We start from the raw sequence: 26,621 nt of genomic DNA on the forward strand, positions 1-26,621 counted from the left end.
CTAGCCTGTACCTAAATATTAACGTATTTCCTGAAACAAGAGCTTTTACATCTCTGTCAATATAATAGTTAACATTAAATATTACTGTTAAATAAAAATTTTTATGTCTCTGGTCTGTGCAGGGATCTGTAGCTGTAAGTGTAACATAACTCCTTTGGAACGAAAAGGATTTCTTCCAAAGTTTTGTAGTATGTCACTTCAACAACTTCAGTTCTTCTGGTAAGCCAAAGAAAATAAATATTTTTAATGTCTTTGTCATTTTCCTTCTTATTTATAGAAGGTACACTTGAAGTAAGCTTAAGAAAACTAAGTAGCTTAAGATAAGCATAATATTTTCAGAGCATAATATAACCAAAATTTTTATGGTTTTCTTACTTTTTCATCATAAGAATGAATTATGCATAAAAGTTAAGACCTAATTATGAATCCATTAAACACTCCAGTTTTCATTTTTCTGTTGTAATTAATAGCGAGTATTTATTTCTAATCTTTGTTTGCTGACTTTTAAGTTTATTATAAGGTATTATTTTTTTCCCTTAGTTTCAATATTAACTTCTAAGGAAACATTCTCAAAACACAGTCAAACTTCTGTCTTACACACTTCATAATATGTACAAACAGTTTGAGTTACTATGGTGGTTTTCCTTGGTAGGAACCATTATTACAATCAAGTATAATCCCTTTAAAATTCTCACGTTATATATATGATACAAAAAACGTCAGTGTAAATCAATATTAGTACATGCCTTTTTTGTCTAATGATATGCATTTCATAAATTCTTGATCTTTACATGTGTTGGGTACAATTTAGATTCTGTAGGTTTTCAGAAGGTTTTTACTTTTGTTGTTGTTGTTGTTGTTGTTCTATGCCTATAGCATTTAACTGTGATAATAATCTAAGAACTACAGTACCTATGGTTAAGAAAGTGCGTAGTCATGAGAGAAACAACCACACAAAACCTCAATGGATATCTAAAATGCACAATTGATTTCTGCTTTAGAAAACACCAGCTGAAACACAGTCTTCTGCTTGATGGAAAAGTGAGCACACATAGATGAAGACAAACAAATTTCAGTTTTAGTATCAGTAAGGTGTGCTAAAAAGAAGTTTTCTTCCTGTACATGAAAGAGCCAATCAGTTTGGAAAGACTTGAATAATAAAAAAAATCTAATTGAAGTTCAAAAAAATCTAATTAAAGTTCACTTTCTTAGCCTCCATATTACAGTGATTTGTGTAATGATCTTATTTACTTCAGAAGGATACACAGGGTGAGGGAAATTTATTAAATTTTATGTTTCAATTTCAGACTGATCATTTTGCCTTGGCTTACGTATGACTAGAAGAAACCCCATGATCCAGGAGGATCCTGTGACTCAGTAGGCTAATGCAGGCCTTTTTTGAACCAGCATCTGTCAGTATGATGAGGCTAAATGTTCATGTCACCCATCAGGTCACTCATTTAACCCTGAAACTTAATAGTCCTGGGGTGTTGTCACTTTCACCTATTCAGCTCTTCAAACAAGGTGACCTAAAATGTTGAAATTGAATAACGCAGATTCAGCAGTACTAGAAAGGTTGCATAATTGTCTCCAATTATCATGAGGCAGTAGTGACCCACTGATTAAATCTTCTATGAAGACTAAGGTGAGGAAAAAAGCTGAGTTATTAGCATAAGTGCAACCCCAGTTTAGAGAAAGCCCTCTGGAGGAAGCTGTAAGTTTTTCTACTGTTACTTTGCAACAATTAACACATTAAGAAGTAAAGTGACCATTTTGCAGCCCATTGTTCTTGACAGAAAGAAAAAAAAAATCAGGAATATGAACAAATTCTCCAACTTCCAAAATCAAAGTGAACATGATTTGGTATCACAAAGTTTTCCAATAATGTCTCAGTTATTATATGACCCAGGATGACACCAACTCTGCAGAGGAAAACTCTGAAGTGTGTCTTTAAGTACACTGCCAAATCCAAGGATTTTCTCAGCAGTAGTATCTACTACTAGATACTACTACTAGTAGCAGTAGTAATATGTAGTATTAGCTATTAGATAGACCACAGTAGAGTGGACATCTCAGTCACAACAGTGAAGCTGGGCTCACTCCATTGGACTTGCTGAGAACCATTCAGGAGGATCTGGGACATGGAGAAAGTTTCAGACCCTTGGTCTGGTCTACAAACAGCTTGCTTTATTGTCTGTTTATGCAAGAGGGAGATGAATGGGAGGAATTAGCAAGGCTTTCCTTTGTGTATCAGTAGAGATGCTTGGCACCTTTGGTCTCCAGTGACACTGCTGTTAAGGTTAACTGACCCAGAAATAGGGTAAACTGAGAACAAATGTCATCCTGCCCATGACTTCGCTGGTCTATCCTAGCCAGATGAGCTGATACTGTTTACAGAAAGAACTGTACTTCCTAGAAGTGTTAAAATACACACTATCCTCCCAGGGTGCTGTTCTTGCCATAGTTCCTACTTCTGTTCTGGGAGCAAAATCTTTTCTTTTTCCATCTAGCCTAAGGGTTGGGAAATCAAGTCCTAAGGAGTAACTCCCACAGGTACCAGCAATTTTTTTTGCTTCAGGGTCAATATGGGTGACTCTTTGGTGGACAAGTTTCTCTTTTGATGTCTTTTCTCAAGTTCTCAGGGACCTGAGTTGTCACTTACTCCTACAAAGATGAAAAAACATTTGACCATCTAGCTGTAAGAGCACTCTAGAAAAAAGAACCTCAAAATAAAGCACACCAGAAGGAGTAAATTTTCCTTATTTTGTCTATATATAACATTATTCTGTACTTTCTGTACATTTATCTGTAACATTACAGATGATGTCTGTATATAATTATTTCGCAAATTGTTTTTCTGCTGTTTTAATAAACACTGAAAATGCATTATGACCCCTGCCCTTCAGAATAAGAGGAAAAATATACTGAGCTCAAAAAACAGAATATAAATTTGTTGCACTCATGATCCTTTCTATCGGAATGACTCAAAATCTAAGACATCGGAAACTAATTTCCTATTTACACAACATTTTGCAGTGCTCTGAGCTTTAAAATACATAACGAACTGTCAAACATACAGCCAGGCTATTACATGTTAGAAGCTTTAATTACATAGTGATTCAAACATTTCTTATATTATGCCATCTGGTGAACAGGGACTTTAATGAATTTATAAATTTTATGGAAAATGTTCTGCATTCAAAATGCCTGAAAATTCATTACTACCTACAAATAAATGAGAGATTTATCAACATATCAAAAAAAAAAAAAGGTGCACAATCTTTTCAATTGAACCATTAAATAACCAGTCAATTGCTAAATGCTGGTATTGTTACTTAAATAATTATGTACTATTATTTTTATTCATTTTAGATCTTCAAACTTGTCCCAGTCTAGGGTTTTTCCTAGATTTTCAAATGTAGGGATTATTTATCATATAATTGATAAATGTTATCAATGTCTTATGGAATGCACTAAACCCCAAACATTAGAGTGGAAACTGTTTCCTGATCTATTTATTATTTATCTAAAAAAGTTCATGAAATTAGCTTCAGCAGCAGCGTACTCCTACTCCTAGAAATAAATTTTTAATACAAAACATATTTTGCATTTTTTGAAATATTTCAATAAACTCAAGTTTATGGCCAAGACCATAACAATAGATACTAAACCAAGACATAAATTCATGATAATGTATTTAGATGTAGTATGAATTGGAAAGCATGAGAGAAATCTTGATTTCACACTATCATGAAGTGTTGAAATAGGATTCTCCTTATGGTTGAATAGAAGCCTAATCAGGTAAACATAAGCAATAACATCTCGTTGGAACTCACTTCCTCCTCTGTTAATCATTTTTCTTAAACACTTCCATAAATTTTTCAAGTGAATGCAACATTTAATTTGTTTTAGGACAATCAGGAATAAGAAATCTTCATCTCTAATTGATTTATCAGCTTTGAATTAATCAGCAGTCAGAAACTCTTTTTGGCTAGTTCATTACATGGACGATATATTTCTATTCTTTGGTTGTGTTTAGTCTCTTTTTAGTACAGGTTTTAGCCATAAAAATAATGTCTGCAATATTAAAATTAGTTTCCTGAAAGTATTTTGTAAGGAGCATTAAATATCTTATTTACTCAAAAGGAATGTTGATGCAATATTATTCAAGCAAGTGCCCCTCTACATGTACCCATATTTGTCTTCTCCTGGAGCATCGCATGCTTCCTATATGGCATGAACCACCTCTGTGTTCCAGAGGGGTGGGTAAATACTAGGCCCTTTTACCTATAAAGAAACCAAACATGGTAAAAAGTTATATATAAGAATACAGGGCAAGGAAATTAGTTAGTATTTACTCATCACAACACTGAAAAAATTTTTTGTTGTTCGTATTATTTAGAGCATAAGATGTTAGAGAGGAAAAATGCATTACAAGATATTTAAAAAGGAAATAAAGAACTGTGAAGGATGTACTAAGTGAAAAAAATAGCCATGTATACGACAAAATATAGACGGTATTAAGAAATCCAGTACTTGAGTCATTAAGTGTTGGACCACAATAAAGATAGAGTCTGTTTCGGGATTGACTTTTTGTGAAGCGAAAGATTTTATTACACAATTTGAGAATACCTAAACATATAAAACCATTATGCATCAGCCCAATCACAGGAATATAAATAAAAGAAGTGAAAATATAAGTGAGCAAGAAGTTGAAGGAGAGGAAGAAAGGATTCTCAGCTGGTTTTACTTTCAGATATATTTGGATATGTTCCCCTAAGGATGAGAGATTCACACATATCTGAGGGAAGATTTTAGATCAGTACCAGGTAATCTAAGAATTGACATTCAGTTTAGAGAAAATAAAGATACAGTATTACCGAGTACATTATTACTCAGTACAGTAGTACTGAAAAAGATGTACAAGTACAAAGTGAAAATTAACATCAGATATGCAGGGATAACAAATCCAGACTGTTACTAAATTAAAAAATAGAAAACAAGTTTACTTGAACAAAACTCAGGTCAGAGAAAAGAAAAGACTGGGCAAGGCAAAACAGAAATCTCATTCAAAACCAGGAGGAAATAGAAGACACCATATCTTTTAATGAGAGCTATTTATACATAAACCTTGTTCTTAGCTGAAGTAAATTCATTGACTTCAGAGAAGTTACAGCAGACTAAAATAGTGCATGCATCTATTTCAATAAAATGAGTTTCATATTGCATAGAAATAGGAGACAACATTTGCCATTCTAATAATATCTCATAGAATAGACCCTATAACATTATTGCCTTCCGTAGGATGGACCCTATCTGCATCTGTAATTTTCAGTAAGGTGTGACTACTTCTAGCCAAAATCTTACCCTTTTTTCTTTAATTTGTCTTCTCTCAGTTTGTCTTTAAATACATCTTGGAATACATCAATTCCATTCTTCTATATCTTCTATCCTTCCCTCAGAAAAAAAATAACTTCAGTGAAAGTAAATTCCCAAGGCCTTTAAATTAACCAGAAATATCAATATATCTCACCACTGTCATTTAAAGAAGAATGCTGATTACACCAAAACTAAGCTCCTAGGTTGTCAGCTTCCAGCCACTAAAGAAGTAGCTGACGATCAGGAATTCTTCAGTTTGCTGGAATAAGTGCACAGATTTGGTGGGAAATTTTAAAACCAAGGTATCTCAAATGAATCACTTCAGTCTCAAGTAAAATCACAATTCTTAATGAGAAATATCAGAAAGAAAAAACAATGGTAATTGATATTAATCAACCCAAATGGACTTTACCTTCCAGGACCTGGAAAGCAGGTCTGAAAAAGTACAAGACTCTGGAAAAAAATTACTTCTTATTTACTACTTTGTGTCTATTGAGACAAAACTAGGTTGGTATATATGTGTGTTTATTGAGAGAAACCTAATCCCAAAGTTTCAAAATAATTTGCCAACTTCTCCCCTCCCCCCAATTTAAAACTTCCAGTAACTCTTGCCATCTCTGTAAAGCCATAAGTAACAGTGCAAGTATAGTATAGCCTCCCTGGTAGGACTCTTTTTGCTAACATTACCTTTCGGCTCTGCTGCCCATGTGAGGCAATTAGTGATAGCATACAGATAACATATTCCTGCTGTTCTTACAGGCAGCCTTTCATCACCTTTTGATGTCAGGACCAAGAGGATTATAACACTGATATTTCTGATTCATTTGCATTTACCAAAGCTTTTATGCATCGAAGTTATATTTAAATACACTTCAAAAGAGGCCTATAAGAAAAGAAATAGAATCAAAACACCTAACAAACATGTGCTGGTGCTATTTTGACATTAAAGATTCACTGAAAAGCTGGACAGATCACTCGTTATACTTTTCAATCATAGTAGAAAAGCTAAATTGCAAAAACTATCAAAGTACAAGAAAGTGTTGAACTGAGGCAGTTCACCAAAAGATGCAAGGAAAGGTCCAGAGAATTAGGTTCTAGAAAGCAAAAGTAATGTTCTCCTGGTAAAAAAAAAAAAAAAAAAGAAAAAAAAAGAAAAAAAATAAAGAATGAACCCTTTGATCTTTCAAAGATAGTGAAACCAAGATAATACGTGCTAGCTCTCTCCTGTGATCAGCTGATATTGGGAAATATTTCGCTTGAAACCAAAAGGCTGATAAAAAGACACTTTTTACAGTTGATGGATGGCATGGTTTTTTGTAGTAAGTGAATGACGTCTTCTTTTTTTAGGGTGAAGCAGAAAACATGTTCTTAGAAGTTATGCAGTTTCTCATACATTCTTAATTGTATATTGCAACATTAATTCTGGTTATAGAAATACTTATACTAGTTGTTATGTCAACACTATACAAAAGTATCAAATAATTCTTCAAATAATTTTGCAAAAAGTATTTTAAATAATTTTTCCTTTCTTACTTTTTCAAATTATTTTGAACGCTTGAAAAAAATCATCTTCACATAGGACATAATTTTATTTCAGAGAACAGAAAATAATTTAGAAACCATAACTTAATTCTATGTATCCTTAAGATATCCACAAAGAATCACTATTAGAAATGAATTTGAGTCAATATAATTGGCCAGAAAATAAAACTGCAGTAAGAAATGTATTGATTTATGGGTGTTTAATTTTGAAATGGAACAGACCCAGTAGCTTTCAAGATTTAAGAAACAAGTGGTTGACATATGAAAAATCGGGGCTCAAATTCCCACATTGACTGAGTCTCTCTGCTTCTAATCAAAATTTTCATTCTGTTTCTAAGAAGCTTCCCTAATATTTTTTTTTCCGCTTTCACCTGGCCTGTTGCTATGAAGAGTCTCAGTGTTCTCAAAAAACAAATTCAATGGGAATTTTTTACTCATTTAATCATCTGTAGCAATTTTTCAGGACTGGATTTCTGAGTAGCCTATTAAAAATATCTTTTAATGAAACTTTCTATGAAATTTGTTACACAAAATTTAGAATCACAGAATCATTTAGGTTGGAAATGATCCTTAAAATTATTGAGTCCAACTGTAAACCTAACACTGCCAAGTCCACCACTAAACCATGGCCCTGAAGTGCCACATCTGGATGTCTTTTAAATACCTCCAGGAGTAGTGACTCAACCACTTCCCTGGGCAACCTCTTCCAATGCTTGACAACCCTTTCAGTGAAGAAATTTTCTTAATAGCCAATCTAAACATCCACTGGCACAACTTGAGGACATTTCCTCTTGTCCTATTACTTGTTACCTGGGAAAAGAGACTGACACCGACCTCACTACAACCATAATTTGTTCTCTAGACCCTGCACCAGCTTCGTCGCCCTTCTTTGGACACACTCCAGCACCTCAATGTCTTTCTTGTGGTGAGGGGCCCAAAACTGAACGCAGTATTCGAGGTGCAGCCTCACCAGTGCTGAGTACAGGGGCACAATAACTTCCCAAGTCCTTCTGACCATACTATTTCTGATACAAGCCAGGATGCTCTTGGCCTTCTTGGGCACACTGCTGGCTCATATTCAGCCAGCTGTTGACCCAAACCCCCAGATCCCTTTCTGCCGTGTAGCTTTCCAGCCATTCTTCCTCAAGCCTGTAAAGTTGCGTGGGGTTGTTGTGACCCATGTGCAGGACCTGGCACTTAGCCCTGTCCAGCCTCATACAATTGGCCTTGGCTCATCACTCCAGCCTATCCAGATCCCTCTGTATAACCTTCCTACTCTCGAGCAGATCAACACTCTTGCCCAACTTGGTGTTGTCTGAAAATTTACTGAGAGTACACTCAATCCCCTTGTTGAGATCACTGATAAAGATATTAAACAGAACTGGCCCCAGTACTGAGCCCTGGGGAACACCACTAGTGACTGGCCGCCAACTGGATTGGACTGCATTCACCACAGCTCTTTGGGTCCAGCCATCCAGTCAGTTTTCTACCCAGATAAGCATACACCTGTCTAAGCCATGAACAGACAGTTTCTCCAGAAGAATGTTGTGGGAAACAGTGTCAAAGGCTTTACCAACATCTAGGCAGACAAAATCCACAGCCTGTCCCTCATCCACAAGGATCACCTTGTCTTAGAAGGAGATGATGTTAGTTAAGAAGGACTTGCCTTTCATAAACCCATATTTACTGGGCCTGATCACCTGGTTGTCCTGTACATACCACATAATGGCACTCAAGAAGATCCGCTCCATGACCTTCCTGGACACCGAGGTCAGACTGATAGGCCTGTAGTTCCCCAGATCCTCATTCCAGCCCTTCTTGTAGATGGGTGTCACATTTACTAACTTCCAGTCAACTGGGGCCTTCCTGGTTTGCCAGGACTGCTGATAAATGGTTGAAAATGGCTTGATGAGCACTTCTGCCAGTTGCCTCAGCATCCTTGGGTAGATCCCATCCAGCCTCAGAGACCCGTGTGTGTGTCTACATGGTGTAGCAGGTTGCTAACCATTTCCCCTTGGATTATGGGGGCTTCATTCTTCTCCTTGTCCCTGTCTTCCCACTCAGGGGTCTGGGTACTCTGAGAATACCCAGTCTTACTTTAAAGACAGAAGCAAAGACACTAAGTACCTCAGCCTTTTCCTCATCCTTTGTCATTATGTTTCCTCTCACATCCAGTAAAGGATGGAGATTCTACTTAGTCTTGCTTTTGCTGCTACTGTTTTTATAGAAACAGCTTTTATTGTCTTTTACAGTAGTAACCAGATTAAGTTCTAGCTGGACTTTGGCCCCTTTAATTTTATCCCTGCATAACCTTACGCCATCCTTGTGGTCCTATGTTTTCTACCTCTTCTTCCAAAGGTGATAAACTCTCTTTTTTTTTCCTAGTTCCAGCCAAAGTTTTCTGTTCAGACAGGTCAATCTTCTACTCCACCTGCTCATCTTTTGACACATGGAGATGGCCTGCTCTGGTGCCTATAAGACTTCCTTCTTGAAGAATGTCCAGTTTTCCTGGATTCATTTGTCCTTCAGCACTGCTTCCTGAGATACTCTGTCAACCAGGCTCCTAAACAGTCCAAAGTCTGTCCTGTGGAAGTTCAAAGTAGCAGTTCTGATGACCCCCCTCCTTAGTTCTCCAAGAGTTGAAAACTTGATCATTTCATGATCACTGTGCCCAAGATGGCCTCCAATCATCACACCACCCCCAAGTCCTTCTCTGTTCACAAATAACAGGTGCAGTAGGGCACCTTCCACAGTTGACTCCCTCACCAGCTGTCAGGAAGTTATCTTCCACACACTTCAGGAACCTCTTAGACTGTTTTCCTCTCTGCTATATTATATTTCCAGCAGACATCTAGTAAGTTGAAGTCCCCCATGAGAAGAAGGGCTGGTGACTGTGAGACTTCTCCCAGCTGCTTACAGAATATTTTGTCTGCTTCTTCATCCTGGTTGGGTGGACTCATTCCATTATACATGCCTTGTTGGCCTTCCCTCTGGTTCTTACCCATACACACTCAACCCTATCATCACTATCATCAAGTTCTAGACAGTTCAAACACTCCTTAACATACAGAGCTACAACACTGCCTCTCCTTCCTTGCCTATCCCTTCTGAAGAGTTTATAGCCACCATTGAAGAACTCCAGTTGTGCGAGTCATCCCACCACATTTCTGTGACTGCAACTGTATCATAGTTTTCCAGCTGCACAGTGGCTTTCAGCTCCTCCTATTTGTTGTCCATGCTGTGTGCATTTAGTCAGAACAGTTTTGGTTTTACTAAAACTGTTATTTTTCTTATAAATAGCAAAACCAATCCTAAGACTGAAAATAACACATAACGAGACAGATTCTCAGAGATGTCCTCAAATTTGACAAGGTCTGTCTGGAAAGTACAAGTAATTGTGCAACAGCTCATGGTGACTGAGCAAAAGGTTCTTACTGAAGCATTCCTGAATAGCTGCTTCACATGTTCATTGATTCCCCACTGGGTTCCAACTTCAGATGGCTTTATTTCTCTAATTTGGTAATCCTTGTTTCAGTTTTCCTTCTGAAAAATGTTTCATCTTTTGATGGCCTTTTTAGTCACAACATATATTCAGCCCCCCTCTAGGATTAAGAGAGGAAGAAAAGGCTACAATACAATTCATATAAAAATACTCTATCCTTCATCCAGATCACTGAAGTCTGCTACTATCCACCTGAAACACCATGTTTGCCTCCCCAAAGGTAAAGAATTGCTCCCTCAGATCACAACAGTCCTTACTATTGCTGTTACAGCTGTGAACATCTTTCAACATTATCAGCTTAAACCAATCTTTATCTTTCTCCATTTGGCAGTTTTAGGACACATTCATTCAAAGGTTACTTTGCAGTAATTCAAAAGTACTTGGCTGTCCTAAAAGTAGTTTTTCTTGTTGCTTGAGATAAGAGTACCAATAAAGATGCTCTACCACCCGCTTCTGTAAAGAACAAACAATTTCATGGAAGAAAAATATCACCTATAGAACTCAACTCAACTCAACTCAACTCAACTCAACTCAAAGCTTAGAACCCCACACTGATGTCTTTTATAGCCTTATGGTCACAAGACTTCTAATGTCCATCATTCTTATACTACATTTCCCCAAATGCCTTTAACCTGTAGTCTGACAAAAAAAAGTCAATGTTCAGACAGTAAAAAAAAAAAAAAAAAGAAAAAAAAAGAAAAAAGGTACCATTTGTGCCTCTGGTTTTGCAGGACCTTCCTCATAACACCACCACTTTGAAAACACATTATGGTGTGTACCTCTGAATCATTAGTTTATTTCAAAAAGAAAAGTGATTTGGGATTTTTTGAATTTTACTCCATCTGTACTTCTACATCATTTATGGCAATGAATGTTACTTCTAATATCAGGTGAATAAAACGAGGTATCTCTTCTTTTATATGAAGATAGCCTTTTAACCTAATGTACCATTCACTCGTGTCTGTCAGTTACCCATCCATTCATTCTGCTTTCTCAATCTGCTTTTTTTCAACACTCACAACAGATCTTTAGCCCCCCAAAAATACTAGCATGTTCTTTCAATCTATCAGTATTATCTATATTATCCCAATCTTTCACCTTTCAAACTAATTTTCTTCCTGCAGACCCACCAAAGGAATAACATGAACAAGTTCACAAATGAAAGTGGATTTTATTTTAAGTTGCTCAAGGTTGTCAGAATCTAATTCATCTTGTTGTTTAATACCATTCATCTAAAATGCAAAGTGTGAAGCAAACAGAATTTGATACTTTATTTTTTTAGGTTGCCAAATTGTAACAAGATGTTTTCATGTTGTTACAAAATCATCACTTGATAAGAAAATAAACTGGAACTTCTTAGAAATTGAAGTGGGTAAAATTACACCTCAAGTTACAGGAATATACCTTGATTAGTAAGAAGGAATTTTTTTTTTTCCTGGAGGTGGAGGAGATGGATTAGAAGTAATGCACATCATTACTCCTATCTCATATTTGCAGGAATACACTGCAGCAGCTGTGAGATTACATAACTGGTCCTTAAATGTCTCTTGGCCACAGCAGTAAATCTGATGCCACTAAAATTATTTGGAAAATTCTTCATGACTGTTGATGGAAAGAGATGATTTACTGAAATCAGAATATTCAATGAAAATTTGCCTCTGAGTTCAGAAAGAAAGATTTATTATGTTTGTTTTCTTAAAATAGAGAAAATGCTTTGTGAAGTCCATAATGGTAATTGTTCTGAACAATACCAACCGGGGAAATAGGAGACCAAGTTTAATAGCCTGTTCTCCCTTTGAAACCAGGTATTTTACATTTCCAGTGAATAATCTCATTATAGTTCTGCAGAATCAGACCCTTACACTTTGCCTTTATAATTTTCTGTCATTTCTGTTAAGCATCTCTTGAGCCAGAAAAGAGAGACAGATAGTTTAGCTTGGTGGACAGTTAATGAACATACAGTGTGGGCCACTTAATTAGGATATGAGAGTTCAAGATTCCCTGCATCAGTGAGTACTCATTCATTAAAAAGGAAATACTTTGACAGGAGACACTCAGAGAAAACTTACATCAAGTGTCAAATTTAAGAAGGACTTATCTATGATGCAAGGCTGGTAAAATCACGACTTTTGCCCAGATCACGGAAAGTAAAAGCTTAAAAGCTAAAGCTCCTTTTCTCAGCAGATGTGCTAAATCTGGTAGTTGGACCCCTCAAATAACAGGCCCTTTTAGATTTGAGATTAAATTTTTCGAGGGAAAGCAACCATTTCTGAACTTTAACTATTACCTACAAGCTAAAGCCAAATCCTGAACACAGTGTGAATGTAAGACTTCTTGCTGTCACTCTTTTTTGTGTATCTATTCCTTCCCCTTCTTATTTCATATATATATATATATATATATATTTTTTTTTTTTCCCCTCTTGTGCTTAATAAGGCTTAGCCAGGCAAGATTTTAACTCATAAGATTGCTGTGAATCTGAAACCATGACAGTTAAAAGTAATTTGAAATACCCCACAAAATAATAAAAAAAAAACCCTTAAACATTATTCTTGTTCAAGTTTTGAGATCTTTGACAGGCTAAAAAAGCTATACAGTTGTGGGTTTTTTTGTGTGTGGGTTTTGGTTTTGTTGTTTTTTTTTTTTGTTGTTTTTTTTGTTTTTTTTAACAGTGAAGCTGCAAGTGAAGTAAACACCATGAAAAGCATATTTCTTCTCCCTTTTGGGTAATTTCTGTCTTGTTCTGTTTTCAGAGAACCAGGACTGAAAATCAATGACTGCTTCAGAAATCTCCAACTAATTTCTGTTCTTCCCTTTTAGAAGGATAGTTATTATATTTTAACGCTGTGAGAAAGACTATTAAAATGACGCTTATTTTCTAAAAGTCTTTATAGAGATAAAAAGAAATATGTTAAATGTGCATCTTAATATTTTACATTGGAAATGATCTTTCTCTTGTGCTGAAAAATATAGAGGTGATTCTATATAATGTAATTTCTACTCATTCAAATCAGTGTTTGCAAACAGATGCCTGCATTGAGGAATCTAAATGGAAAAACCATTGTGACTTGATTCTTTTGTAAAAGAAATTTAACAAATGAACAAACAAAACTAACACAAAACAGAAGAAAAAAGAAAAGTAGTTTTTCAATGGCTACTAATTGCTGGCTAGTACTTGATTATTAATTTCACCAGTTTGCCAACAATGGTTTTGTGGTCTTAATATAAGAAAAAGGATTTTTAATATATATATATATATTTTAGTGTACTCAAATAATCTGTAATAGTTTATTAGTAACATATAGTGATCTTAGCATGAGGCTTAGCATGTGTAGGTCTTGGCCCAAAGATTTCCATATTTACACTCCTCAGATGATATTAATTTTCTACATAGAAACCAGTGTGTGCCTTTTCAAATGGATGATTCACCCTTGATGTGGCCTTTAAAAATAATAGTTAAAAGCTGTGGATGAAACAACTTTGCTAAGCTGTTAACACAGTGAAGCAGAAGTAGATGAAATACTATACAAAACTTAATTTTCCCTTGAAGAAGGAAAGGAGAGTAACAGGATATTTCCTGGGGGTCTTCCTCTCTTATTAAATAGCTTTTTACTCATCTGGCTGGAAAATGGCAGACAACATTCTCAATTCTTGTAGGCGTGGAGAGCCATGGAAAACACTGTACAGTTTCATTACTGTACCTGAAATCAGGATACTTGGATAGTGTATCCATCAATCAGTTATACTCCGAGGCTCAATATGGTTAAACACAGAACAAGAATTGTCATGAAGAATCTTGTCTTCTCATATTAAACTGCTGAGTAAGCAACCTGAATGTATTCGACCTACCATATACCTGCACACTGCCCTGATGAAGTCAGGGAATAGTACTCCTAGAAGTACATATGGGACCATTGATTCTGAATTGCATTGCAATGGCTCTGCAAAATTGAATTCCTACAGAGCAAGTATTCAGGCATGGCTTCAGGGCAGTCACCTAGGCTCCATCTCGTAACAGGAGACATATGCTAGATTTAAACTAACTAGGTTGAGTATTGCTGTAAATGTAGCCATAGCAACACAGAGTTTAGCCTGCGCTCATCTCTGATCTGCAGCAGAGACATGTTAGCAGACAGAGCGCTTGCTAGTTAGTCTAAAGCTAGCTTGCGTATGCCTGTTTGATCTGAAGTGCCTGCACTCTGAGATTGCTAGGAGACAGAAAATTCCGCTTTGAAAATCTTTATGCATACTGGCTATCTGCTGGAAGATTGGACTTTCAGATCGGGCAGCATTAGAAACAGAAACGTTTTAAAAACAAGTTGTTTCAGTTATGTGAAGGATATGATGAGTGCTTTTCTAGAATTGGACTGCTTGAACATTATATTACTATTACTGTTATTGTTAGCTGCTGTTGCTTTTGATGTTAAATACAGAAGAGCTCTAACTTATGTTTAGTCTTCCAGATACACTTGCACACATATATGCATAAACTTCAACACATAAAAATTTTCCCAAAGGATTATCTTTGAAAGACAAACCAGAAAAGTTTAGTATTTCACGAGTAATGTATTTGTAGTTTTGAAGCTGTTAAATATTACAGTACAAAAGACCTCACAATTATCCAATAAGGACTATGTAATGGATGTGGGAAAGGTTTATATGTAGGGAAAAGGAAAAAAGAATAAATTTTGTTACATGGTTGTTTCATTTATAAATTTAATGATTATTCTGTTTCCCAATTAATTAATGAAAAATAAATAAAACATGATTCAGATGGATCAAATACCTTTCCTTTTGTTTGTCGTTCTTCAGACTACAACAATCCAATGGGGATGGAGTTCATAATTTAATAAAATTTAAGAAAATTTTAAAGTAAGATTTTTGAAGCTGTTGTGAAATATCACTCATTTTTCATTTACTTCCATTATATATCTCTCTCTCTGGATATGGCCAGACCATTTCCAGTGGATCATTTATTGACAAAGAATATTTAGCTCTAAGAGAGCTATTGTGAAAATGTGCTGGTTTATGCAAACTACGTTTAAAAATATAGAAAGTATTTTGTGACTGATGAAACATTCTGTTTGACATTTTTGGAACAGATTGGGTTTTTTTAATTTTATTTGTAAAATATTAATATTAAGACTTCTTACCTGAAAGAATATTTTTGTATTTCATCAACATGAAACAACAGGATGCAACTAGATTATTTCTTATTTTAATTTATTTAGAAACAACTTTTTTCCCATTTTTTCTTTGGCTTAGAAAATGCAGTATCTGGACAAAATTACAAAAAATTCTATAATTTACAAACCTTTCCTCCAGACAGATATCTTCATTTTTACAGAAAGAAGTTAGGTTTGTCCATTAACATATTATTTTCATAGTCTTTTGCTAATATCTATAGGATCAATCTTATTCTCAAGTTTATCATCAAGATTAATTGTGAGAAGGCAATATCAACTATAAGTAGGAATATTTATCTCATCTTTCCTTAGTGTTTTTTAATTCTTATGCATAAAACACCTCCGAAAGGAATGGAAGTTTTCTTAGTTAAGGATGACTGTACCACCAAGATGAAACACTGACAAGTACTTTAGAGATTTTTTTTTTAGATGTATGGGTTCTGATGGCAAACTTGGGTCCAGTTTTCAAGTTTTTCTATACAAACCTTTACTGAAGAGGTTTCCAAATTAGATGTAATTCCCTCAGGTGATAGTCCTGGAAGGTGTGAGTAAGAATAGTGAACTGAGAGAAATTCAATGGTTTCTATATATACTCAGACTCATGAGCTCACTGAAAGCAAAACTAGAAACTCAAAACTGGGTCTTGCACTGCACTTCACTATTCAAGAAAGCCTTTCCTGTTTCTTTTTATCTTCCTGATTAACTCATGTTCATCACCACATTTTTTAGCAAATCACTATGTTTTTCAGCTAGAAAACAACTGTAATCATTCAGTGAATGGGAAGATAAGCTCAAAAGTATTGATTCCTGCTGTGAAAACGCTGAGAAAGACAGACAATATCCAGGGAGAAATGTCTGGCTATGGTTCTTCACAAAGTCTTAGAATTAACTTTATCTCGCTCCCAAAAGTTTTCATCTCGGAGCAGCGTAGAACTTCAATGTGGCTTTTCAAATAAAAATGAGGAGATCCCTGCTCCTGCATGCCAACAGTTATGCTGTGAAAAAATGGTACCTCTCAAGTGATCATCTCAGATACACCATGATGTCCAAATACTCACCCATTAGACATATTACTGATTGCATCCTTGCCAGGAAGCTGTTCTGAAGTCATATGTGGAGTCTTGTCCTCTGCTAAAGCTGGATTTTAGATGATCCAAAGCAGCTGTTGAGAAGTCCTTTCGCAGACATGTGAAAATTCACTTCATTCAGTGACAGATTTTTTAACCTGAAAGATGTTAGACAGAAATTTTATATGGCCCAGACTTTTCTTATGGTCAAAATCTTTTCAAGTTCATTTGGAAAGTGGAAGTATGGGCAGCATTCTCTCTTTTAGTAGGACAGTTGGTCAACCACTGACCCTAGCAGGTGCTTCATAGGGAAGAAATTCAGCTGTAGGACAAAACAAGCTACTTGCAGAGAATGGATTTTCATGAAGGTCCGTTCTTATCCCTTGGATGGAAAAGTGCCACTGGTTAATTATAAGACTTGAAGAAATGTGACTTGTTGCAGTCATTCTTCTGTTGGAGTTGCTAATTCAGTAACAGTTCCCATCCATACAGACAAACTTATTTTTTAATGGAGTCCACAGAACTTTATTTTCTCCTGAACTTCAAGCCTTTGTTAAGGAATTTGTTTGTGACAATTGTGATGATATCCCAACATACAAGCCATAAATTTCCACACCGTGTTAAGTAAGGTTACTGTACTGGTTTCGACCAGGATGGAGTTAATTTTCATTGGAGTATTTCATACCATGTGATGTCATGCCCAGGTGGGGTGGGGTTCACACTGCTCTGGCTGGCAGCACCTCCTCTGCTCGTGGGGTGGTGTTGTTGCTGGGGGGGGCGGTTGCTGCGTTTGGAAAGACACTGTTGCATTTTACCCATTTTCTTTTTTGAATTCACTACTGTTACCGTTGTTCTCTTGTTATATTCAGTAAATCCTTTCTTGTTATTCAACCCACGAATTCTCTTCTTTTGTGCCTCCCCTATCTTAGGGGGAGGTGAAGGACTGGCCACGTGGCATCTGGCTGCCGGCGGAGTTCAAACCTCCACAGTTACTCTCCCTAGTAGCTATTCTTGGAAGAGGCAGCAGAAAGAGAAATTTGGTCCAACCTTTGGTAAGCAATAATTCACATGAAGAGGAAAAAGACTTTCTCAGATTTAAGCCAGAATGAAAGCCTGTCCCCTCTGCTTCAGCTAGCTCTGCAGGGGATAAACAGCAACTGTATGGCAGCTCCCCCCAATACCTCTGTTTAATTGTCAGACGCTGGATGTCCAGGGTTTGGCTGCCTGTGCTCCAGGCCAGCTCTGACAGTATAGCAGCCCAATCTTGAAGCATAGAGCTGTTTGTGGGAAGAGCTGTGGAAAACTGCTGTGGGGGTGTGTCCCCTTCTCTCAGGGGCTGCTCTTGACTCAGCTACTTTGCAACTGTGCCCATTCTTGGAAACATGTACCTTTGATCTGGACTCTGAGCTTGATCAATGCTGGCTGACTCTGGGTACCATTCCCAGACCTTCTCTGCCCTTTTTGCTGGGGTACCATGGGACTCCATCCTGTGTGGATCCATTTTTAGCTATACTGCCACCCCAGCTCCCTGAACCTTATGGAGCCTTTCCTCCACAGACACAAAAGGCCAGACTGAGGATCAGGCATGAATCTGGAAGAGACAAAGTTATAACAGGGTGAGAAAAATGGTACAGAGCACTGTTAATGGGAGGATGTGACTGGAGGAATTTTATTTTCTAGCCTTTCCATCATAATAGAGTGACATTATACACATAATAGAGTGTCTGATCTGGATGCCCCTAACACCTGCCAGTACTGGCTGGTGTTTTCCCAGACTCACCTATAATTCTAAAGAGTATTCAATATCTCTTTTTTATTATACCTCTGCAGTTTACCCTACTAATGATAATCTATTTTAAAGTTTATACTGCTCTGAGAAATAATAATTATTTTGAATATGAAACCCTTAATTTTACTACATGCTTATGCAGTCATGAGGTAGCTTATATGTAATCATGTTCTGTTCTGAGAGAACCTTTTCCCTGTGTATATGCTGATATTCAAAATGACTGATACACCCTTTCTCTCACAGTCAGTATGTGTTAATATAACTGTGTATTTGAGTTGTTGTGGGTGAAAGTAACTGAAAAAACTGCTTATCTTAAGTTCAGGTCTTGAATTTGTTTGGTGATACAAAGAGCATATTCTTAGGCACAGGACATCTTCCTCTATCTTCTTCCAAGCTTTGACATTTTAAGTCTGTATGGACAAGATTTCACAGCGTTCCTACCAAGACCATGCTGTTGAAGGTAAAAGCCTATGTGTATAAGTAAAGATAGTTCTACCACTAGTGTAGGAAGAGCAAGGGTTAAAAAAAAAAAAAAAAAAAAGAGAACTTCAAAGCTCAGGAATGATTGATCTGCTTCTTTCCAAGTAATAAAAGTAAGGAAACATTTTTTAAGCATTTTTATTACTCTGAACCATTGTATCATCAATAATTTAAGAGAGTATGTACTAGAGAAAACTTGAAGAATATGACTGAAAAATTTGAATCCTATTTGGTCTGTCTTAGCTAGTAAAATAGTCAATCAACCTCCTAGAAGTAATTGAGAAAATGTAGTTCCAAAGGTAATTGATAGAGGGATATCCAGAGCAAAATATATGTCTTTCCCCAAATTATTTAGTTGTCTTTCCCCAAAAGCACATCTACAAAACAAGGATGAGACCACGGTTTCTGCTGTCAGATGTCTTGCAGAACTTTAGGGCTGAATTACATGTCTTTCCAAGAGCAGTGCTTCTTTTATGTTTCACAGAGTTTATAGTTACATTCTAAGTAAACATAGCTGTAGTGACAAGATGCTATTACCTTGTACACCAAAATTTTGCAGAATCCAACCTTTATAACAAATAGAGTTTTAATTCCTACTTTATATGTTTTATATAAGATTTTTTTTGTTTTTTTTTTTCTCAATTTTCATGATATTTTTACATTATTCTCTTAAAGAGTTCGTGTCAGTTCATGATGTGTTTCTTTACAAGAGCTATTGATTTTTCTTCTGAAGATTTTTTGGTCATCTTCAAATTTGCTTACTATCACTCATGAGATTTTAGGTCAACATCAAACATATTTGTTGCGAAAAAAAAAACCCAAACCAAAACATTAATCAGAGGCAAAATTTAAAATATTACTAATGCAGCAACTTTAGCTGACGCACATGGTCCCTCTAGTTACATATCTAGTTAGATAAAATAAATTAAACCAGAGTAAACAATTTTAAAGTTAATTTGTACCTTTATCTATAAAGTACAGATTTCTTCTATTCTCTGCATTTATCACGTTGTGTTCTTATCAGATCGTATGACTTATCTCTATCCAGGATCAGTAGGTCTGTATAGTTAGCATATATTTTAAAATTTTCCTTAGCAGTTTCCTGAGTGGAACTGTATTTTAAATGTAGAAATTCTGTAGACAACAGAGTAAGCTGACTATAATTTTAAAAATCCGTATCATTTATCCTGAGAAGCTGCACCCAGTTATGCCCCAAATTTCATGCAATCTTTATAATGCTTGCCAGATGGTTGAAACTATTTGGCTATTTGTGCACCTCTCAGGTTTATAGATCTCTTAAATGACATCTTAAGACAACATTTCTTTTGTGTTATTTCATTTTGTAAGTAATTTCATCTGAATTACTCTTATGGAAACTTTTTCTTCTACAAAAGTTTCATAAAATATTATAATTATATTTTTATGCTAAACAGCACTAGACTGCATGACTTTCTTCATTGTGAAGCCATACACATTAAAAGTTAGGTACCTGCCAGGTCCAAAATTGGGATTCTTTTTGTTTTTCTGTATTGCCCCCTACAGTTAGGCTTCCATATTTTGTGATTTTTGCATTTAACTTGTTAATTGCACTTGAAGACCCGCCACCCATCAGATAGTGAGATGAACGGTATACAAAATAGAAGGGAATATTTTGATCCAAAAATGTGTTTATGACCAAGCTAAGGAAACACATATGAATATTGTGCTAAGTTTTGATACTCCTAAAAATGCTTTAAATTTCTGAGGGAAGGAGAAAGAAAATTTTCACCTCTAAGAGAAGACTACCACTTATAGCATGAACTTGTAGAATCAAAGTCTCTGCTAGTGTTTGGAAATAATTCTCTCCCAGACACCTGCAGAAGCTACTAATGAGTTGGTCCAAAGAAACCAAGAGTAAATATACAGAAACGGTACAGAAATATTGTCTCACAGCTTATGACAGATTTCCTGCTTTCTTCTGCCCCAGAAATTGATATTGAGGCTTTTCTCTACCATGACTTTAGAAACCTGTTTTCATTGAGATATGGAGGCACATATGTACTGTGGTCTACTAAGAAAGAGGAAAAGGAAAAAATCTTTGAACATTGCTCCACAGTACAAATCTAATTTGGGGGGTTTTAGCAGGTATTTATGCTCAAGTCAAATCATGTCCCATACTGACTGTAAATACAGCACCTTGTGTTGTCTTTCCTTCAGTATCAAGTCCAGCTTTCCAGACCAAAACTCCAGTCAAAGGCAAACTAAAAATTCAACAGAGTTAAAAAATGAGTCATCCTTCCACCCCTGAAGCTGTCATGCATCTCTTCTACATATGGGGAAACAGACAGCTTCACTGTTCTCTGATTCCTTTTGTTCTTTACACATTTCATCTCCAGGAGGAAGAATCCCAGTAATTCTGTTCCCAATAAATAGGCAGTGCTGGGCAGTCAGTTTTAATCCTTAGAAAATGGGGCTGAATCCCATAGCAATAACCATATTGAGTAAGTCATCACACAGTATCTTTTTTTTTTGTTTCTAAGAGACTGCATTTCATCTTCAAATTAATAAGAATTATGTACAGAAGCTTTTCTTGTCCAAAGTAATTTCCTCTTGCAGTTTTCTTTTCTGTCCAAATCCCTAGCCAGCAGTCATGCAGAGATAAAAACTCCTGAAGCTGCTTTGCTTTTTAAATCCAGCGACACAGGCAGCACTTCACAGACAGCTTGTACAACACACACGCACAAAAGTGACTTGCTGATTGGATTGACACGTTCTGTCCTGTAAATCAGCACAGTGAATAAGTGATCACACAAGAAATCATTTCTCTAGAAAAAAAAAATTGCTTTTATTCGGATTTGTGTAAACATTCAGAAATAAAGCATACTGGGAAAATCTGCTTTTTCATCCTTTTCATGTTTTTCTCTTTCCTCCAAAGAAGTAAGAATGTAAACTTGTTGCAGTTTCTAAATATTTTTTTTTTTTTCTTGGACAGTTTTCACCAAATTCACTGTAGTTCCTGTATATAGCTCTGAATGAACTCTCATAGTCCAGTTCCAAAGATACATGTTACCTGTTTCTGCTACAGTGAAGACATGAAAAGGTGTCATTGGCCTGGTAGGCCTAATGATTCCAGTTCTACCTGTGTCTGGGCTTGAGAATCTGGTGTAAAATGGCATGCTGATTTTGGTAAGAACTCTGTGGATATCAAATACTATTACAGGCTGGAAGATTTCACATAAATTATTGATTTACACATTACATGTCTTATGGAAATTGTTCAATTTTGAAAACACTTGTTGAAAAATGTGATGTTATACAGTATTATACAGTAATCTATTGTTTTGTTTAGGCTTGTTCCTTTGTATTTTTGAAGAATTTACTGCTTTATGTAAGAATCTATGTTGTCTTCACTTTTATAATCCCAGACAATTAAGTTACTTAATTAATACATCACTTGGCATGAGGACCCATTATAAAATTTGAATAATGTTATGCAAGTTTAAATCTGACAGCGTTTAATTATTGTCCCACCTCTTTTTGCAGTCAAAATTCCACTGGCAGCAATGTGAGAATTGCCTATATTAGGACTGCAAAAGCTGATTGTCAATACTATTCCTTGTAGGAAAGAGCACAGGCACGCCTTACCAAAAAAATTCAGCTTGCACAATATCTATCAGCATCTCCAAGCCCTGTTGACAAAATACTATTTTGCACAGGGTAACAGTCTCAGTTGAGAAGACTTGGAACGGAAAATCAGAAGACCTTCTGTGCCACAAGGAGTAGTAACGCTATAAATCCAGCTCTCCACAGAACTGGGGAATCCTCCACAGAATTTAGGGAAACCTAGCTTTTTCAAATCAGTTAAAAAAATTAATATGTGATATGATTGTGTGAGAAATATAGGAACTGGATCAATTGAGAAAAGTCAATAAATCCACAAAATAGCTTCTTGCCCTTAACTCTAGTGAAAGCCATTTTGAAAGATGCATGTGAAGGATAGCTATGACCACAGGTGGTACCAGGGCATAATATAGTAGTTCCCTGAGGTATTTCAGACAAGGGAATTGATATCATTCCTGTCATTTCTTTGTTACTTTATGCCATGAAACATAGTCGTTTTGCCCTGAATAGATTTCAGCTAATGGTTTGGTAATCAACTACTAAAGCTAGATAAATCGGAATGCAGACAGCTAAGAATACATGGACAATAATCTCCTGCCCGTGTCGCTAGTAAATCTCAGTAACATGAGAGGACTCCACATTATTTTCTGTGAAGTAAACTGATAGCTCCAGCTCATGCCATAAAATGGAACATTTTAGATTATTAAAGCTAGTCATGGTTTGGTGCAATTTAAATGGGACTTTATTTAACAGATTCTGTAATGGCATCTTCTGTCTCCAGGGCTTAGACTTGCAAAAATCCCTCTTACTTGTTTCTGTCTGTTTTCTGGTACCCATGTGAGTGTGCTTACATTTTGTTTCTATAAAATGCTAGCAGAAAACTATGGGAGGTACCTGAAAAGAAATGCATACTTCAGTGCCAAGACATTAATATAAATTATCAGTGAACTTGTCATGGCCATTCTTAGGCTTCTCATTTCATATTGTTTTGATGAGGTGAGGTTCCCTGGAAGTAAATTTCATAAATGACTTGTCTCATGTGGTTATAAGCTCCATGTACCAGCAAAGCCGCAAGGTTCATTGAGGCAGCAGTTAGGGAACAGGTGCAGAGGGACCACCTCCTGGGGACAAAAATGCATGGTAGGAAAGAAACTATCTGTCTGGACAATGTGAACGAGAAGGAAAATGTAAATACAAATTATTTTAGGAGAGGCTAGTAAGGGTTGCCTGGGGCAACAGATAGGTGGACTGCTTTAAACTAGCACTTTTCCTACAACAGTGAACAAAGGCTGAGATTAGTGAAGGAACAAAGAGGCTTTCAGAGAAGACAGATCTTGAGACATCTGACATTAGCTGACTGATAGAAAAAACGAAAGCAATTTGATCCCATTAACCACTTCCCCTCCACATCTTAAACATGCCTGAGAATTTCAGACTTCTATCACAGCATCAGATCAAAGTTGTTCAGTAGCAAAGGACAGATGCTGAAATCCCAAAGATTACAGTAGCTCCTCTGAAGACAATGAGGGGCATTTTGTAGACTTCACATGTGCAGTGATTTGAACAGGTACTCAAGTTCTGACTATAGGGAGGACACTGAGACAATATTCCTGAGGTTGTGATGGTTAAGATGTTGAACCAGAACCTTTCAGGATGATCTTTGTATGAGTTGCTGTGGTTACTGTAAATCTGGGCCAGTGGCTTAGCACTGTTGTGAGCAAGAGATCTCTGTGGAGCACCAGGCATCATAGCTAGCTAAGGCCTCTTCAAGGAGCCAGGAGAGTCATTAAAGCAATTCAAGGGAAAGCATGTTACGTGAGCACAAAAGGAAAGTGTGAAAAACATCCTACTCTATTTCTCTGCTCTGCACACCATCTACACAGAAAAGAAGAAACTGGTTGTTCTCAGCTATAACTAGGTGGAAGAATAAAGGCTGAAGCTGAATCATTTGCCTTTGAGGGTATACAAGGTAAACGATACATCACCAGAATGGACAAGGTAAGGGAATTTTGGGGTCTGGAGTCTTGTAAGGCCAGACATACCTAGATAAACAGGTTAGTAATCCCATGTAAGGCCAGTGTTGCTTGAAGGACAACATCAGAAGCTCCAAATTAGAGTACAATGTGGCAGAACTGGAACTAACCAGGGAAAAAAACAATTAGGGGATTGTTGTCTGTTTGGATATCGAAGTGGAAGTGAATAAGGTAAAAAGCTGAATCCAGAAACTGAAGAAATGGGAAACAAGATAAAAAATCATGTAAAGAACACACGATGTTGAATCTTTACCCAATATGATTATGGACACCTATGGCTGGGAATGGAGTTGTGGACCAAAGAGCACTGGGACACTAAAGGGAAAACCCCTTGGACCACACACTCTATTAGGCTTATCCTCAAACAGCTTGGGAGTGGAAGGGTGGAATAAAGAATGGATAGACTTGAACCCCAGTGCCAAGAGGCATAGGAGGGAAGGTTGATGAGTTTGTAATATAGTAGTTGTGATTCATAACATTTATAAACAATTCTTAGATTTAAAATTGAATGTTATAGTATCCAAAATTACCAGCTGCAATTTAGAAATAGTAATGTGTTTATTAGTTAATTAAGTTATTGATTTTAGAGTTGGTTTATTTGCTTCTCAATAGTATGTTGCTTAATCAATAAACACTTTTGTCTCTTAGATATTTATGTCTCAAGGGATAGAAGCAGACTCTGAAGTAAGGAAACCCAGATACCTGTCAGTTCTGAATCACCTCTCAGCCCTTCAGTCATGAAGACAAATCATTTGGAGTGGCTGAAGATAAAAGATGAACCATCCAACACCAATTGAGGCATGAGGCAGACACGTGCATCTCTTGACAGCATTGGGTGCAGAGCAACAGGATAAAAGATCTGTCCCAGAAATAATCAGGACATCAAGGTTATGAAATGACCTGAGATAACATGTCAGTTTTTAGAGCACCACCAAAAAAGGCTACACGAAGGAAAAAGCAATAAGCTGTATTCCCATCTCCTTTACCACAATAGGGATTTTTTCAAGTTTTTGAAGGGCTGCTCACTTGTCATGGAGAAAAGTCTAGAGAAGACTCATCAGATGACATAGAATTAGGATGGAACAGACAGTCTTCTTCAGACGGTGAAGTGACAGACACACATAACTGTGATCTGGCCTAGCAAACCTAATGATAGCCATGTGAAGCTCTAGAAGCCATTTTAAATTCTGAAAGCTTGAAAGGAGAAAGAAAAGTCCTTTGAAAAGACCAACAGAAGTACACTAGTATCTTTCCATTAGAACTGAAAAAAGAAAGAGGCTGCAGGCTACTGAAACACAAGATAACCTGTGAGAAAAAGAGGAAACAACGGATCCTTTAGATGCTGGTAATTGTTAAAAGAATATATGTAGGCAAGGATGATAAGAGATTTGAGTACTGGTTTTGTGTAGAGACTGTAATTAACTGAATTTGCCCTGTAAATTAACAAGTCCTGGAACTCACAGAGACAGATGAGTAAATATGTTTGAAGAGAAAGATGGTAAAGGAAATGTCTCAAAATATGGCATCACAATGAAGAACGAACTGCTAATTGTGATCATTCTTTTAGGGATCCTGTGGAAGGGATCCCATCTGAAATGAACTAATTGACAAGTAAAAATTTCCCAGAGTGCAAACTGAAAGGCAATAGCTGAAAGTCAACACGAGACCTTGGCTCCATAGAGGAAACTGGTAAGTCATCCCTTACCTGCAAAGAAAACTGTGGATGAAGGGAAGGCATGCTAAAAAAATTAAACCCTACTGCCTGCAGCACACAGTGTGATGTGGGAACATACTCTGATACACTCTTTATGGGGAAAATTAACTAGTTTAGGAGCTCTTAATACTCTTGCTAGAAAACTAGATAACTTCTGCACAGTTCTCCCTACAGCTACCTTCATGCACTGGTGCTGCTTTTTAAAAATCCTGCAAAACTGTCAGAATTTTAAGAGATTAGAGGACTGTCAACATAATTCTAACATTATATTGGCAAAAGGGATGACCCGGAGCTCTGTATATTGACATCAGTAATGGAAGAATAATGAA

The sequence above is a fragment of the Athene noctua genome, chromosome 2, assembly GCF_965140245.1.
Source record: "Athene noctua chromosome 2, bAthNoc1.hap1.1, whole genome shotgun sequence".
Taxonomy (NCBI): domain Eukaryota; kingdom Metazoa; phylum Chordata; class Aves; order Strigiformes; family Strigidae; genus Athene; species Athene noctua.